The 19096-nt window shown below is 43.4% G+C and overlaps 1 protein-coding gene and 1 pseudogene across 17 annotated transcripts in view; both read right to left on the bottom strand.

Annotated features, from left to right (window-relative positions):
• LOC143267204 (aconitate hydratase, mitochondrial-like) overlaps window positions 1-6467 on the bottom strand; it is a 29567-nt pseudogene extending 23100 nt beyond the window's left edge.
• The window catches only part of Erc2 (ELKS/RAB6-interacting/CAST family member 2), a 905605-nt gene that overhangs the window by 799435 nt on the left and 87074 nt on the right, over window positions 1-19096 (bottom strand). The gene's annotated exons all lie outside the window — the stretch shown is intronic.

Genomic DNA, 19096 nt, shown 5'->3' with positions numbered 1-19096 from the left:
TGCGTATACACTGAGCAGTCAGCCATTGCTTTACACAGGCAGAAAAACTATTTCAGCCATGTAAAGACCACAGTCACTTGTGAAGGTCTAATTTCATTATTATCACGTTAAACTCTGATGAGACATTATATTCTGTGGAATGAACAATCACCCCGTCATAACACAAGGTAATATTTTAAAAATCTAAATAAATATTGCAAGCATCAAGGAAATCACTTCCCAGAGCTCCATCCATTTTTGACCCTTTGCATGTATAGCTGATTCTATATAGAGATATCAACCTGCCAAACAGAACTACACCATTTACAAGCTTCCTCTCCCCTAGCACTTCTGCCCCAATTTTCTCAAATAAATGGATAAAGGCGCCTTCTACTGTAGACTACACAGAAAGGGGGCAGTCGATCATGACATCAGAATAGATACTGTTCTCCCAGAGTTGGCATCCTGGGTGTGAGGTTTGGTGCCTAGCATTTAGTGACAATGGAATGAACTTGAGCCCCACTGATCCTCAAGTCCTTCTCTAGAATCCAAGAACAAACCTGACTGTGGCGTGGGTTCTTGATTGAAGGAAACCATATCTCTAAAGTGATCCACCCACTACTGTCTCTCATCCTTCTCTATCCTCCAACATAGTCTAATACTAAACACAATGGAGTAACTGGGTTCTGGCCTGGTGTTGTACTTTGTGTAAAGATTCTTTAAACTTCTAAATAATTATTACCATGAGGTAAGAGAGACACTGTCACACAATTATACTGCAATTGCCTACAATGTTACTTTCTTGACATGAGGGACTGAATAGAACAAAAGCATTATTTTAATCTAGCTTGCATGTTCAGTGGCGTTACATACCACAACTATCACATAACTATCACCAAGTTGGTCATGTGTAGCTTGGTTTTCAAAGGACAACTACATCCAAAGACACACTTTATCCTAGCAGCCTAGACTATGAGGCTTCAGGTCAGACTGTTTCACCTTTCTGACTCAGTAAATGGATGTGGGCAAGTCTCCACCCTCTCCAAGCCTTGCTCTCCTTGACTACTATGGAAGAATGGTGCTTTCTCCCTGCGTTTATTATGAAAGTAAAATGAAATAACATTCTGTAGGGCTGCTCCCAGGGACTCTGTGCCCTAAGCCATTGTTAGCACTCTTGTTGTTAATGCTCATCTGTTACCCGTAAGGTGATCGGAAGAACATTTGGTTCTGAATGGAGAGCTTGGCAGAAAAGTTGAACAATAAAATGACTGGAAACAATTAATGGTCTAAAGTGACATTTTGACAAGTGGACAACTTATTTGGTAGAAATTTACTTCAGCACAGGTACATGAATTTGCCAAAGTGTGCACATGTGCAAAATCTGGTTTATTTGCTAAAAACTCCACCATATCATCACCATGACTGGAGTATGGAGCCAGACTGGGGAGTCTATCACAGAACAACTGCCGAGTTAAAATTAGAGCTCTGCTGCCCAATGAAGGCAGTTTCTCAAGTTCCTTTCTCCTTTTTCTACTTCTTGTCACCCTCCTACATCAAACCTTCCTACTATGCCAAGAATATACAGTTCAGAAAAAGAGACCAGGGGAAAAAAAGCAAAATTAAGAAAAATACTTAGGAAACTAGGATTTCAGGGAAAATAATCAGACACCAGAACCGCCTGATCATAAACACTGTGCACCACTGCTCTGCAGAAGAAACTCTATTAACTGTTCAATGTTCTAAATACCTGTTACCAATAGGCAAGGCACATATTCTTACTTCCACCTCACAGATCAGGAACCAAGAAGTACAGAAAAAATGACCTCTTCAGACCCAAACAGCTGGTGGGTAGCAAGTCTAGATTTGAACCCTATCCTCATGGCGACAAAAGTCTTTTTAATAACCCCTGCCATCTCTAAGCTCTGTAACAGATGTGGGGGTCTTATAAATAAAGAGTAGGATTGGTTCATCGTTTAATGGGAAAGGAAGACAGAGTCACAGTGATAAAATGGGAAGCTGTATTCTCCAAGGGTGAAAGAAAATCGGTTTGAAAGCACCAAGGAGGAAGGAGAAAGAGAAAACAGGTCACTGAAGAGGCAATGGAAGAGCTGAGCGCTGAAGAATGAGGTGGGCAAGAAAGAGGGAAGTGGGCAAAATGGCAACAAGAGAACAGGAAAGATCCTCCTGAGCTGAGGTGGGAAGGTGGGCGGGAGACAGCTGAGCCATGAGGGAACTGGAGTAGAACTACAGAGAAAGAGCTGACCAGGAAAAGTCTCTTCAACCGTGCTGTGGAGCATGCGGGGATTCTGTACGCAAACTGTGGGCTTTCAAAGACTGTGGAGGCAGCTGCTGCCCCAGGACAGACTAGAAAAGAAAGATAAATAAGAAGGTCCACCGGATGCTCTGAAGGCTTATAGATGGGGTGGGGAAGTCCAGGCAGACAAAGATACCAACTCTGACCTGAAACATGTGAAAAAAAAAAAAATGAAGCCTGCTTGAAAGAGTTCCAACAAGACAAAAACCCCTCCCATGCAAAACAGCAGCTTAGAATCATCAACATCTAGGACACAAAACTGAATACGGGTACGCTATCTGAACCAGTAAGAAAAATAGGAGAAAGCTTCAAAAGGGAAGGCCACCAACAGAGACCAACTGAATCCAAATGGAGATGGTCAAGGCTCAAAGTTTAGCTTCAAGAACTCAGTTAAGAGAGCTAAGAAAATGACAATAACCAAAAAATGAAAAACAAACCTACTAAGTCTGGTTGGCAGTTGAGGACATCAGACCATGGGATACAGAGAAGGACATTGGGAAGTACAAGGTGGAGCTGGCCAGATGTCAGGCTGCCAAAACTCCCACAAGATGTTCTCTAACCTATACATGTGCATGGTGGTACTACACACAACTGTAAATATAAACAAAACGTAAATGTAAATAAAAGGAACTTAAAAATAAAGTAGCACTTGAAAAATGGCTGAGTAGGCAGGCATTTGCCATCGAAGCTGATGACCTGAGTTTCATTCTGGGACTCCCACAGTGGAAATAGATAACCAACTCCCAATATATTCACACACATACACACACACACAATAATTGTACTTTTAAATGTTGTATGCTTAAAACAAAAAGAAGAGCGCCATCACTGAGAGCAGACAGTAGCAGCCAAGCCAGCCTATGTAGTAGATAATGTACCCGTCTCTGTCAAATGGAGGTTATGTTCATAGGACGAATTTTGTGAGCTTTCCATAAAAAGATGCTTCACGAATAACATACGAGGGCCATGGAAGCCAAAGCACAACCAGGGAACAATTAGGCCCCTGCAATAAGAGCATTCTTTTCTTCTTGTCCTAAGAATTACTCCCATGATGGGCTGCAAATCATGACTCAGACTCAGCAACTCTCCCCAAGACTCCATGGATATCACACATCCACCTATATGGAGAAGATGTCTTCCCACCATCACGGGACTTGGGAAAGTTCCCCACGAGTCAACATCCACAATGAACACTACAGGTCCTCCTGGAGGGGAAAGAGGAGGAAAAGGAAATGGGGAAAAAAAAGATAAAACTGAAGGTGGGAAGAAAGAGGAAGAAGCAGGGGTTTGAGAAGTGGAAAAGAGGGAGGAGGTGGAGAAAGGGAGGGAGGGAGGGAGGGAGGGAGGGAGGGAGGGAGGGAGGGAGGGAGGGAGGGAGGGAAGAGGAAAGAGGGGAAGACACAGAGAAGGGAGGAAAGGGGAGGACAGAGAGAAGGAGGAAGGGAGAGAGAGGAGGGGGAAGACAGAGGGAGGAAGAAAGAGAAGGGAGGGAAGAGAAGGGGGAGGACAGAGAGAAGGAGAGAGGAAGAGGAAGGGGAGGGAGGACAGAGGGAGGAAGAGAAGAGGGAGGGAGGGGAGGGAGGGGAGGACAGAAGGAAGGAGGGGAAAAGTTTACTGCTCTCACTGCCTACACAGAAAAATCTAAATGCTTCAGTGTGACTGATAAACGTTGGCCCACCTCCACTTCCTGGCCTCTGTCTACCCCGAAACAGCCTCAGAACAGTAAACGAAAACAATGACTAGAAAAGAGTGTGCACATCTCAGGCTAAGCAAATAGAGTGTAGAAAGCAGGAAAAGTACTGTGCGATTTTGCTCATAGGAAATACCTGGACCGTTTGAACCCACAGTAAAAAAAAAATAAAGTAGATTTGCAGTTACCAGGGCCTGAAGGGGGACAAAAGAATAGGGACTTATTACTGCAAGGCTATAAATTTTCCATGGAGTGATTAAAAACTAGAAAACTGGTGGCAAATCTTGTACAATTATAATTATATCATTATAATTATATGAATAACACTGTTAAATAGCACAGTTAAGATTTTTAAATAACAAATTTATAAAAATGAATGGTGCACAGCAAAACCCATTAAGCTGCACAATTTAAATAGCTGAGTTGTATTACACGTAAATTATAACTCCGTAAAAGTGTTAAAAAAAATATGGGCAACATGTACATAAAATCCTGGTGAAAGAAAGACAGGGAATCCAGGCACCCAACTGCTAGGGGAGATGAGCCACACATGCATGGCAAGACATGCATCTGCTCTCCTCTCTAAGCTTTTCCAGTTTTCCCCAAGTTTTCATAACGAGCTTTATGATGCTGCCTTTGTAGCCAGAATTAGTACAGGGAGGTGGGCACTGGCTGCAGCTTCCTCACTGGTCAGCCTCTGCAGTCTGGGCTCTTACGGGGCTGGGCTTTAATGACCCTAATGAGACAAATGCTGAAGCCAGGGACTCTGGAGGAAGACCTCTTAGGACCTATTTCTTCCTCCTCATGCTCACTACTACCCACTGCTGTCCTCGGGCAGGGGCTAGGGGGTTGCTGGTAGATGTCCTGCCCTGGGTCAAAGTCCGATCTAGGAAGCTCACCTGCATCTGGAGCCTCCAGCTTAAACTTCTTGCCATCCTTGGCAAGTAGTTGGTAAGTCAAGTAGTTGGTTTCTAGGTTGGACTTGAGAGTTCCCACAATGGCCAGGACTGTGACAATCTCTGGGGATGTGACAAAGGCATGGGTCTCGGAATTCACATCATTGCAGCCTGTGAAGTTCCTATGGTATGAGGTGATGATTGCATTCTTCTCCCCCTTATTAATGTCTTTTTTTGTCCCACTGGCAGATGTAAGGGCCACAGGCCTTGGCCAAAACAATACCACCCCCATCCTCAGAACATGTGACTAGCCATCTTTTCAATGGTGGTGTGGATCTGTTCAAAGCCTGGTGTGATGGTGAACTGGAACTTCCACTTGAGTCCGTGGGCCAGTGCCTGCTGCCCACAGCTGCTGACCATCTCAAGTCCCCAGAGCCTAAATTGGTGCAGCTGCCAATCAAATCCGCTCCAATGTCACAGAGGCCAGCCTTCCTTCTCTGCCACAATGCCCACTTCTGCCACTGGGTAAGCCAAGTCAGGGGTAAAGGGCCCATCGACATATGGCTTCAGCTCACTGCAGTTAACTTCAATCACTTGTTCATACTGGCAGCCGGGGTCAGACACTAGGTATCTTTGAATTTTTCAGCCAGATTGGCAATGTCTGTCTGTTTAGTCTGTATTGCTCGGGTGCTTCTACTTCCTGAGGTTGTATGGGAACCCTGATGTGGTGGCCCCAATTTCTGCACCCTAATTGCAGACTGTTGCCATGCCAGTACAGGAGATGAAGTCAACACCAGGCCATGGTATTCCACAAGAGTACCTGTGCCACCTTTCACCATGAGGATGTCTGCCACTTTCAGGACCACATCTTTGGGGTGAGGTCCAACCAGAAATGGAGTCCATCAGCTTCACACCAATCACTCCCAGGGGGTCCCAGCCATGATATTCACAGTATCAGTATCCCCCTACTCCAAAACAGATGCCTCCCAGGCCACCACCACTGGGGGGTGTGGGAGTCAGTGCCAATCAGAAGAACTCCAGGGTATACATAGTTTTCTAGAGTGATCAGGTGAATTATTCTAGATCCAGGCTTCCAGGACCCCACGCCATAGTTGGTACCTGCAATTGCCAGGAAATGATACACTTCTTGGTTTATGTCCTTGGCCTGGTGCAGGTCTTTCTCACCCCCAAGCTGGGCCTCAATCAGACGATCACAGTGGATGTCTAACGGCATGGCTACCTCGGGCAGCCCACTGCTGATGAACTGTACATAGCAGCAGTCTGGACTGTGGTATCCTGCATGGCCACCTGGTCAGGCCATGGACGTGGGTATGTCTTCCCTTGCTCAATCTCCTGGTGGGCTGGGTCACCCAGGTGTCCATACATGATCTTCATGAGAGTCAGAGGCTGGTTCAACCCTGTGTGGACAATGTTAATGTTCTTCTCTAGCAGATCACAGCGGAGGTACTCATTGGGCTCAGAGAGGCTCATGGCCACCTTGGCCCATTGGCACAGGACAGAGGCCACACAGTACTGCCAAACACTCAGGGCCTCTGCAGCCAGGTACCAGTAGGCTGTAGGGTACCATTTTGTGAACTGACAAAGATAAAGTCACATGGATTTTAATATTTTTAATGGTTAAGAAAAAAAAGAGTATTTCATGACATGGAAATGATTTAATTCAAATTCCAGGGTTAATAATAAAGATTTATTGGAACACAGATACTCCTATCTATTTGTATATACCTATGTCTATTTTTATGCAGTTGCAAATCAGCCTATTTGATCTGTACAGATGAAAAAATTAATGATCTAGTCATTTACAGTGGATAAACATTTACGTTTTTAGTGGATAAAATCTAAAATCAAAACATAGCATTTGTTACCTAGGGTTAATCCATGGTATGTGAAAACCCCCAATGAGGTAGGCTTTCACTGATATTTATTGAGGGACTAAAACTAACATCTCCAGGCCACTATCTCCACAGCATCCAGCCTGGGAAGCCAGACCACAACCTCTGCCGTAACTGCTCAGGGGAGTCAGGATTTGGTCAATGACTGCCCACTTCCTTATTATTGCCTCTGCTTCCAAATAAACATTCTATTCTCCCCCAGACCATTCATATAAGACGCCTCACTTCCTTCTTCATGACACTGACCACCAATCAAAACGTGGACCTCAAACCTTCTTACACATACAGCTTTCCCCCTGCTCTGCCTGCTCTTGAGTCTCTGCCAAACGCTGGAGATGATGGTAGGAGCTCTTGCTGCAGCACATCCTGGATAAACACCATCTGCTTGTTTTCCTTTGGGTAGTCTTTGTTTCCTTTCAGCTGACCCAGAAACTTCTTGGTCCCCAGAGATATGGTCTGCACTGTCTGTTGCCATGGACTCAAGCCTTAAACTGTATGTGGTACCCAAAGAGGCCCCTTGTGCCTTGCTGTTCACAGAGTGTCAAATCTGCAGTGATATGGTAAAAGGGTGTGGGGGTGAATTCTGCTCGTATTGGGTTCCTGGCTGTGTATTTGTCATCTCCTAGGATTGGACTTTGTTAGTGGTCCCCATTTGTTTGGAGAACTAACCCATTCCTTTGCGTGCTTCTGTCCGCTTTTGTCCCGACTTGTGCTGTCTCAAAGTGTTGCCTCCCATAAAGAGAACCACAGGGCATGGAACCTGTGTTGGTTCAAAGTCATTTAATCCAGAAGCACAGTCTGGGAGTTTTGTGGTTCTTACCAAATTGGCGCTCACGTGGGGAAACTTTATGTGGCCCATAAAAAAAAAAAGAATAATGTTTTCTTCCTTCCATCTTCTATGTTTACCCTGAGATACTGGCTTCAGTCCAAAGAGGGCAATTCTTCTGGTTTTCTTGTAGGAGGGCCACATGTCAGACTGGCACCTGTAGAGGCCATCCTAAGGTTTGAAGGTTTAGACACAGGACACAGAAGGCACAAACATCACTTTCAACCAAATGCTGCCATTATACACAGGTAACTTAAATCTAACTCTTCTCTTCCTCTAGAAGAAAGAAAAAAAGGGAAATACTTCTTCTGCTGCATCCTTCCATTATAGCCCCGATTCATGTGCCTAGCCCACAGAAGTCCACCAAAGCCATCTTCAATAGAACTCTAGGAAATCGCTGCTTTCCAGAAAACCATTTATTTGCGACACACGTTGGTGGGGCAAAGGGGAGGAATACAATTTCTCAGAATCAATTTTATTCACATGGAGAGACCTCCGAACAAAATTCTGATTTAAAAGCACTTTCCTAAAAAAATGACTTGGCCCAATCTAATGAACAATTTGAGGATCTTAAACTGACTTCTCCAGGAAATCTGCTCCCTGTTCCTGCTGTTGCTCCCTGTATCCCTCCCTCTGGCTCCCTGATCCTCCAGTCTCTCCCTTGTGTACTTCTGTCCATCCTTTTTTCCTTGAACAAACCCCTCAACTTCCCATCAACATTTCTACACCTCAAAAATGCCAGCTGCTAGCTGGGCGGTGGTGGCGCACGCCTTTAATCCCAGCACTCGGGAGGCAGAGGCAGGCGGATCTCTGTGAGTTCGAGGCCAGCCTGGGCTACCAAGTGAGCTCCAGGAAAGGCGCAAAGCTACACAGAGAAACCCTGTCTCGAAAAACCAAAAAAAAAAAAAAAAAAAAAAAAATGCCAGCTGCTATCCAAAGCTCCATTCCATCTGTCTTAGGGTTTCTATTGCTGTGACCAAAACACTGTGACCAAAAGCAAGTGGAGGAAAGCGGTTTCTTCCACTTTCTAGCTCTTAAGTCCATCACTAAGAGAGGTCAGGGTAGGAACTGAAGGTACCAACATGGGGAAAGGATGCAGAGGCCACAGAGAAACCCTGCTTCCTGGTTTGCTTTCTGTGGCTTGCTCAGCCTGCTGTCTTAGACCAGACCATCCAGGACCCCCTGCCCAGGGGTGGCAGCACACACTGTGGGCTGGGTCCTCCCACATCAATTATTAATCAGGGAAATGTCCTACAGGCTTGCCCACAGGCCAGTCTGGTAGGGACATTTTCTCAACTGATCTTTTTCAAATAACCCTAGCTTGTGTCAAGTTAACAAAAAACATAAAACAACCAAACAAACCTAACTAACCAGGACACCATCCATGAGCCAGATATTCTGAAAACTATAGAATTTAAACCTTAGACTTTAGTTTAGCACAAAGCTATAATTAAGGATTCCTTAAATCCAGACAAGACTTCTATTTCTGGAAGAATTTAGAGTTATTTTGAGTACATATGACCTGGGTTACCATACTTTACCAACTTAAACACATGTTAGATGGAATGTAAATCTTCAACAGTTCTGTTCCACGAAAGTACCTATAAGATCTGTCTTTCCATAATAAATATGAGGGTTAAAAAGAGAAAATCCTAAAAGTAAAATAAAGCATTCTAAAATCCATACTCAAATATCTCCAATAAATGTAGATTAGACCATAATTAATCATATAAATGGAAAAGAGTGAAACTTTAAGATATTTCTAACATAGACTAGAAAACAACTTTCATGCATCTTAAAAATGTTACTACATTGTGTGTGTATGTGTGTGTATGTGTGTGTATGTGTGTGTGTGTGTGCTCACACGCGCAGGCGCGCGCACGAGGGCACACATGCATGTGCCATGGCATGGAGGTGGTGGTCAGAGGACAACTTGTAAGAGCCAGCTTTCTCCCTCCATGTGGATCTCAGGAAGTGAACACAGGTCGTCAGGCTTGGTGGCAGGCACCTTTACCCAGTGAGCCATGGAAAACAACTTTTAACAATAAGAAAGAAGGTATTAAGTTAATAGTGGGCTTTCACCTCATCCAAAGACATTCCCACGAGCCCTTACAGCCATACAGTTTACACACCAGCTTTGTTCCTAAGAATAGTTACTGGGAAGGCCCACAGGCCAAGGATCTCATCTCAAATACTACATTCTACTGCTGTAGACACACATGTTAAAGTATTCCAAGAAACTCTGATACCATACATAGCTCTCTTCCCATAACAGCCTCTAAACTGGCTGTGCCAGTGCACACCTGTAATCCCAGCACTTGGGAGTTTGAAGCAGGAGAATTGCTATGAGTTTGAGGAAACTGGGCTACATACCAAGTATCAGGCCAGCAAGAATACTGCATGAACTTTTACTGGAGCAATTTGAACAAACATCTACTCACCTCAGAGAGGGCATCAATGAAAACCAAAGCAATGGTTCCACCCAAGTCTAGCTTGGTAAAATAATGAGTTCAATGGGCTTACTTACAGGCATATAGTAAGGGGTCACTTAGCAGTGTGGGCGACCAGGCTTCTGTTGCCAAGAAGCTTGATCCTGCTGAGCTCAGACTGACATTCCAGGACACAGAGTGACTTGTTCTATGAAGTGTTGTGGCTGAATGTGAGCTCCAAAAGGAAAGCATCCTTGATTAGCTGGGTAACAACCAGGGATGATACTCTTGCCAACAGAACTGTCCTTAAACCTACTGCTGACTCTGGCAGAAGTTACTAACGACTCCTTCCACCTTCGAATGGCGCCAGGTCAGTCTCAAGCCCTCAGCACAGGTGGACAAGTACACTGCTTTCCGTTTCCTCTTGGCTGGCCACAGTGGCAGTTCTATCGTTGCCTGCCTGTGGGAAAGAATAAACTTAAACACGGTCTTACAGAAAGCCTTGACTCTCTAGTTCATCCTCATGACCTGTGAAATTTGTTCTTTTGGCCTCAGCTAAGCAATTGATGTTTCTGGTTCTGAAGTTACTTACAAGGACTATTAATTATTCCCATTTTTGGCACTAAGGTCATGATTTCAGTCATTATGTTCCACCCAGGGTCTCAAATGCTTATGCACAGCTACTCTCCCATTAAATGACTCCATGGCAACACAATAATAAAAAGGTCAAGAAGACCTTACGATACACGTTGACTCTGGAGACAAGAGTCGGGATTTGGTTTGTAACTGCCAATTTTTCCCTTTTTTTTATTTTTTATTTTTTTTATCTGTACTTCCAACTCAGGAACAAACAAAGAAAGCCAAATATCCGCCCCAAACCAATTGCAAGATGGGTTTCATCTTCAGTTAGCTCTGCAGCCTTCTCCATGGAGTCAAGGGACAACGCTCCCCTTCTGTCACTAGGAAGCTTTCTCACTCTACACCAGCCCCTGGCAGTCTCTGTCAGACACAGGACGATGGCTGGCTCTCTTGTTAAAGGGAGCTCTGAATAAATATAACCTCTGTTCTTATTTGGAAAGCTGTCGTTCATTTCTGCACTACATGTAACACATATACACATAAATAGACACACATGTAGCAGGGCCATGTACAAAAGTCTAAAAGTTCCAATGGCCAGATGAAGAAGCCCACGCTCAGGAAGAGAGCACAGCCTCGCCTGTTGCGCTACCTCCCGAAGGCTGGGGTTCAGTTGCCTCCATCAATACATTCCCTTTTCCCGCACAGACATATCTGCTGTTCTTGGATCACTTCTCATTCCACTGCCGCACCAAGGCTCTACTCAAACCAGAAGCTGACCACCTGATAAGGCACAGGAGAATGACAAATGGGTCACCAGTGTATAAAGAAGTCATTGATCCCAAGTCCACATTCCAGTCAGGCATGTATAGCCAAGGGATACTCATCAGTTCACCCCAGACTTTTCTGTGAACTTTTCTGTGTGTGCCATGTCTTGAGAAAGCTGAGGAGGCTTTCTATACCCCAGGAATAAGTTTATACCAATTCCAAACACAACTGTCAAGCCCTACACATGTATTTTTCCATTAATTCTCACAACAGCCTGATGATGAAAGTACCATTAGTGAACTCATGGTGTAGAATAGGAAACCAAAGCTAAGAAAATTCAAGTTCTTGGGTCTCTTACACAACCCATGAGCCTCTGCCAGGAGAATTTGTATGTCCAACGGGGCTTCAACAAGATGCCCCAAATGAGAGACAAAGGAATACAATGCCTTGAGTGGGTAAGGGAGTTGCCTTCCCCAGGAAATGAGCTGAAGAGTTCTGTGGTAAGATGTGTTCCATGCTTTCACATTCTAAGAACTATGTAAATTACAGGCTACATCATGACTCCAAAATTATGGGTAGAGCTCATAATATACTCACACCCCCACTAAAGTTAGTACATCTCAATTACATTAATTAACATTGGTGATATGAAATAATCTTGCTAAGCCTAACTAATAACATCATAACAATGCACCACTGAACACTAATAACCTCAAACTAATTCCAGACATAACTACCAAGCTCTTCACATCTTTCCTCATTTAATATTCACAACAGACCAGGAAACTGAAGCTAAGAAACTTGGGGAAAGATCCCATAGCAGAACAGGAGCTAGAGACCAACATCATCTGCCAGACTACGTCCACAATTCTACATACAGTCCTACTTGACTGATCACACACGTTACCAGCTCAGCATGACAGCTTAAGATGAAGAACAGCAATTATTCACCATTACTCAGGAACTGAAAATTAAATCCTAATGTCTGCTCAGTTCATTATCAATATTGTCAGTTCCAGTTAGAGCCATACATTGTACTTTGATAAATACAGGACATAAATCCTTCTTGGTGTCTCAATTAACTGTAGTTTTTAAATTAACCTGGAATTAGCAATTGTCTTCCAAATTATTTAAAATAAGCAGTAATTTTTTTTTTTTTTTTTTTTTTTTTTTTTTTTTTTTTTTTTTTTTTTTTGGTTTTTCGAGACAGGGTTTCTCTGTGTAGCTTTGCGCCTTTCCTGGAGCTCACTTGGTAGCCCAGGCTGGCCTCGAACTCACAGAGATCCACCTGGCTCTGCCTCCCGAGTGCTGGGATTAAAGGCGTGCGCCACCACCGCCCGGCTAAAATAAGCAGTAATTTTATGTAATAGTCTATTTTCATATCAAGCCAGCATTTCAACAGCATTTTATAGCCTAATACTTAACTATTACATTTTAGTCAATGATCCCATAAAATTACATGAAAGTCAGGCTAAAATTAGTGAAAATATCTGGAAATAAAATTAATATTTGAAGGTCTTTTTAAGAACTAGGTTCAGTAACTTGCAGCTTGAATACATAGTCAATTTTTATCAACTAACAAAGAAATATTTCAAATAATTTCCATGGGACATGGAAATCCCATAAAATACAAAATGTCCATGTCCATAAATTTATTTAATTTCCTCAGTGTTGGAATGTATCATTTCTTAAATTTGAATATTGGATGTATATAATCTGGGCATTAACATATTACAAAAGCCTACTTAAGAAGCAGTAGGGGCTGGAGAGGTGGCTCAGTGGTTAAGAGCACTGGCTGCTCTTCCAGAGGACCCAGGTTTGAGTCCCAGCACCCACAAGGCAGCTCACGGCCAGCTGTAACTCTAGTTCCAGGGGACCTGATGCCTTGTTCTGGCTTTCTCAGGCACCAGGAACACAAGTGGTGTGCACACGCACATGCACACACACATGCTGGTAAAATACTCACACAAATAAAAAATTACAATTGAAATTTAAAAAAAGAAGAAGCAGGATATTAACTAGAGAACTCTGGCTTGACCTGTCACCCAGTCTCGTCCCCTCCAGAGCCTGTGCCTAAAATCTAGAGCAGCACACTAGTCCATCAGTCTTTGCCAGTCCTGGTCAATTGCCACAGAAGCACAAATCCAGCCACAGAAGACAGACTGAACAGGAGTGGCCACAGTGTAAACATTTTAAGGTTTGTTTTATCCATTTGTTTTAAATTATTTTATGAGCTTTATTTGTGGACAAGGACATTTGTATTTCATATAATTTCCATATACTATGAAATATTGTTCTTTTGATTTTTTCCCCAAACGTTAAAAAAAATGTAAAAATCCATTCTTTTGTACTGGCTATGCAGGGGGGGAAAAAAAAAAAACAGGAGGTAAGCCTAACTTGTAACTTGGTCTTTGGCTTCTGGTTTGCTTACCCTGGTCTACAAGTTCCCTTTTTTTTTTTTTTTTTTTTTTTTTTCCATACTCTCGTCCTCCATTAAGTCCACATTTTACATGTTCCTTCCTCCATGCAGATAAGACGTGTAGGAAGCACTCATCCAATGCTTGCTTTATGCCAGGTCACACGGAAAGTGTGTATTAGTTATTCTCTATTACTTCTGTAATAAAACACCGGACGAACAGCACCTTAAGAAGGAAAGAGTTTGTCTCCTCTTACAGCTCGTGGCTGGGAGGAAAGTCAAGGCAGGAACCCAAGGCAGGAACCCAGAGGCAGAGGCTCAAGCAAAGGCCATGAAGGAGTGCTGCTCATCGGCTTGTTCCCCACGGCTCCCTCAGCCTGGTTTCTTATAGCATCCAGGACCACCAGCCCAGGGATGGCACCTCAGCCTGGTTTCTTATAGCATCCAGGACCACCAGCCCAGGGATGGCACCTCAGCCTGGTTTCTTATAGCATCCAGCACCACCAGCCCAGGGATGGCACCGCCCCCTACGGATGGGCCTGCCCGCATCAACCATGAATCAAGAAAATGTCCCTCCGGCTTGCCCCCAGGCTATCCGATGGTGGCGTTTTCTCAATGAAGGTCTCCCTCTTCCCACCTGACTCCAGCCTGTGTCAACTGACATGAAACTAGTCAGCACAGTGTGGTGTCCATTCATTTATTCTCCTCTCAGCGGGGAGAACCGGGGCTCAGAGACAGGTATCATGAACCAGTAGGTGAGGCAGCAAGACTGCAGTCCAGTTCGTAGGATCCTGCTATTCGATACCTAACTAGAAAGATCTGCTGTGGGGCAGGAGGCAGGACGAACTGGACGGACCTATCAGCACTGACCAGATAAAGGTGTTTGCCTCGAAGGCTGATAACGTGAGTTCACTCCCCAGGGACCACATGGTGAGAGGAGAGAACTAACCCCCAAAGTTGTCCTTTGGCCTCCACACATGCACCATGACATGTATGCCTGCTCACATGTGCTCATTCACACACAAGTAAATAAATATTGCTTAAAAATTGAACCAGGAGTGACAATACTAAAACCGACAATAGCAGAGCCAAGGTCACAACTATCCACACAATGAGGAAAATTCATATTCTCACACTTTCAAAGTGCCTAGCCTCGGGTCTCTTCTCTTTAATGGCGGGTGCCCTCCGTTTCAATGCAACAATATTAAGATTGAGTGTGAGAGGGTTAAATATAACAAAGCATTTATTCCATGTCCAGGAAGGTCACCTTCACACATCTTTCTGGGATGAATGAGAGCAGCTATCCCTGTCTGCTCTTCCTTGAGGCCTGTATCAAGAAAGGAGCCCCAGCATGCTCCCAAGGTTACTAGGTCACTTTTTTTTTTCCATAACAACAGAGATTGACATAGGATTTAACCTTCCCTCCGGATCACTCTCTCTAGGAAGGCAATCGCAATCTCCACTTCGTGTGATGAGAGGCAAGGACTACGTGGGAAAGAGGGAGAGGGAGGTGACTAGAAATAGTATCCAGAGACCCGCGTCTCTGAGCCAAAGGAGCTTCCAAAACAAAGGTCAGAAGGTCTGAGTGTGAGGAGAGCCAAATGCTGGTTCTAACATCAAGGGCCCTTAGCAGGGGGTGGGCAACTGGGGCAAGTTCAAGATAGGCAGCAGGAGGAAAAGCTGGCACTAGTTAGCAGAGACGGGTCTATGGCTTTACACACTCCTTCTAAATAGTATTGACTACCTATCACCTTCGTACCACAGTACAGGCCTTGTAGACATGGCAGGGGACAAGACAGGCATGGCTCCTGTTCTTGACAGGCTCACAGGTTTATCACTGGAAGAAATACAAGGAGGAAATACGGGACCTTATAGGAGTACCAGGTGAGAGACATCCACTGCAGGCACCGCCTAAGGTAGCTTCTTAAAACAGGTTTCCAATGGCCTCTACCTCATGGTACCACACCATATGGAACTCCCTACCCCAGCATGGGCTAAACCTAATGACTTGCTTCTGTTGAACAACTATTAAAACATTATTAAAATCTGTGGCTTCTGTACTGCTTACACTCCCTCTTTCTCGCCTGCTCTAGAGGAAGCTAGCTACCATACTGTAAACTGACGTAACAGGGAGGCCTAAAGGCAAAGACTAAAAGAAGTCTCTAGTCAAGAGTGCAGGAGGACCTCAAGTTCTCAGTCCAAAAGCCTTCAAGGAACTGAATCCTGCCAATAACCTCAGGAGAGCTTGGAAGATTGTTTCCATTCAAGCCTTCAGAAGACACTGCAGCCTTGGGTGGTATAACCACATGTTAGAGACATCGAATCCAGCTACAGGAACCAGACTCCCGACCCATAAAACAGGTAACAAGAAGTATCATTGTTGAAAGCACCTAAGTTCAGGAGAAGTTTCTTATATAACATTGGACAACGCAGATAAACTGAGTTGCTCAGAAAATACCCACTTAACACCCTCAAGCTTCTCTTGCTTCTCACAAGGGAAATAGTTTGCTGAACATTTACTAATAGACCTAGATGTTCTGGTAACAGCAACAGTAACATGAGGCATGAAAACAACTCCTCCTAACAGGCAAAGCTAAACTAATCCTAACTTTGCAACAGAACACACATCACTTGGATGAAAGAAAAAGTCCATCTCTCAGTGATGCGTTCAGGACAGAGGGGCTGGAGAGCCGACTCAGTGGTTAAGAGTACAGAGTGTTCTTGCAGAGGACCCAAGTTTGATTCCCAGCACCCACACCAGGTAGCTCACAACTGCCTGTAACTCTAGCTCCTGGTGACCTGATATCCCTCTGACCTTCTCCTACACACACACACACACACACACACACACACACACACACACACACACACACACACATTTAAAGAAAGAAATTATGGGACAGAGTAGAGCAATCTAATAGAGACTGAATGGCAAACAGATACAGTGAATACAGAAGTCAAACTGAACAAGAAGCTGTTTCTACAATTCAATTCAGGAGAATCAGCTGGACTCACATTTCCAAGAACAAATGCATCTGTGGTTACAGTGGCCCCGACATTCTCTCACATCAAATTCCTTAACATCTTGGACTCTACATGAACTTTTCACTGTATAATTTCTCCCATTAGAGTCCTGGGTCAATGTTGATTGACAATGTCAATCTAGTAACTGGCAGTCACTGGATCTGCATTGTCCAGTATAACGGCTTCATGCAGTATGAATTCAATATACATTACAAGTTATTAACATATCTCAGTTTTGTGACAGAAAAGAATGCATACAAACAGAATCAATGAAAATCATTAGATGAAGTTCTATGAAGCTTTAGATCTCTTTGGTGCATTTATCAACACATAGACATGTCTGCACAATGTCTACAATGTAAAGCATGAAATAACAGAGATGTCCACTCCAAGACAGATCTTTTAGGGCCTATTCAGTTTACTTTATAATTACACAATCTTGAGGTACCTGTCATATGCCTCCAAGCTTAGTCTTATTTACAATAGATAACATCTCACTTATCAATTTGTAAACTTGACAACTGAATTCTGAAGTGCCATGTGGAAACTTTGAAGTACAAATTAAGAGATCAACACCTGCAGAGCAACATTATGCAAACAGTCTCAATCGACTTTTATTTTTAAATAGAATTAATCACTTCACACATTGGATCTCAAAAAAAGTGGAAGAAAATCTTGTATTAAAAAAAGCACATGAGGTTCTTTCATCTGTGCCATAACACTAGCTCTAACCAGTCTGTAGAATGCATTGGAGCATCCAAACAACAAAACCATACTGCCCCCAATGCAATCAATCCAATGGAAGGAGACTTTGCAAGTGTGTGAGAACTTCACCAATCTATTGAGTCATTGGGATAGATCACAAAGGCAACAAAGAGCAACCATACCAAAAAGCTCAATATTTCCAGTGTGAGAACAACGGCAGCTACCTGCCTGATTGATATAAGGTCTCCAAGGGGAACTGCACTTTTACAGAGAAACCACATTTCCTCCTTAAAAGTCCAAGTTCCAAAAAGAGTACAGAGTCATATGCATGTTTTTTTTTTATCATTGTATCAATTTAAAATGTCTCTGTAATAGTTAATCTTGATGGTCAACTCGGTGCTGTGGAGTCACATGGGAGACAGTCCTGAGCGCATCTATGAGGGTGTTTCTAGGTTCACGTGAGGAGGGAAGGCCCACTCTGAGTGTGATAACCATCATTTCATGGACTTCGGGCCTCAGGATGAAGAAAGAGGAGATAGTGAGTGGAATACTAGCACTCATCTCTCTCTCTGCTTCTTCCCACTCTTGCCTCAGAGCTAGGCTGGCTCTAGCCTCCCATGCCTTCTCCATCATGGTCAAGTGCACTCCCAACCATGAGCTAAAATAAACCTTCCCTCAAATTACTTTTGTTGGATATTTCATCACAGCAATGAACTAAAGTAACTAACAGAGTCACCACGTAAGCCAGACAGATTGGGCTCAAGGGACAGACTCCCATTCCTACCTTGCTGAGAGTGTGCCAGAAACCATTCAGGGATACTGATTAGGACAGATGTGCCTTCATTTGAGGAGCCTTGCCTCTTAGGTTAGGTTAGCCTTGAGCAGTACGACAGAAATATAATGCAAGCCACACGTGAAACTTCATATTCTAGCAGCCACATTTAAAAACCATAAAAACAGTATATGTTAAAAATTAGTTCCAAAATATATTTTATTTAACCCACTATATCAAAAATCATTCATCTCGAGACAAAATCAATATTAAAAATTTCTGAGACATTTTATTATAATTTTGTTGTACCAAATCTGTTAAAAGTGTATGCCCTATTTAACCACATTTCAGTTCAGACAGCCCACACTGCCAATGCTCAAGAGCCTCACACAGCTGTGGCTACAGAACTGGGCAGAGCAGGGTTAGTACAGAAAAGATCTTCTGCGTTCTTGATTACTAATCAAAACAGCTTAGCTTTCATGGATTTAAGCCAAAGCCTGACTACATAACAATTTTTAAAAAGGAAAATAGCCCACAGCAACTTCTATTTACTTATGAAATGATATATACTGCTCAGTATATATTACTGGTATGTATATACCAACATATATATACATATATATCTTTTTGGTGTCAACATTAAGCCAAGAGGTTCATGTAGCTCATTTCTTTCAATGCTCACTAGAACTCTATGAGAAGAAACATTAGTAATCTCCATGTCATGCCAGAAAACTGAAGCTTAAAAAATAAATTAAGTTGCACACTTCAAGAAGGTAGTGTTGTAAGGG

This window comes from Peromyscus maniculatus, chromosome 9 (assembly GCF_049852395.1).
Source record: "Peromyscus maniculatus bairdii isolate BWxNUB_F1_BW_parent chromosome 9, HU_Pman_BW_mat_3.1, whole genome shotgun sequence".
Classification (NCBI taxonomy): Eukaryota; Metazoa; Chordata; class Mammalia; order Rodentia; family Cricetidae; genus Peromyscus; species Peromyscus maniculatus.
This window is presented reverse-complemented; position numbering and strand designations above follow the sequence as displayed.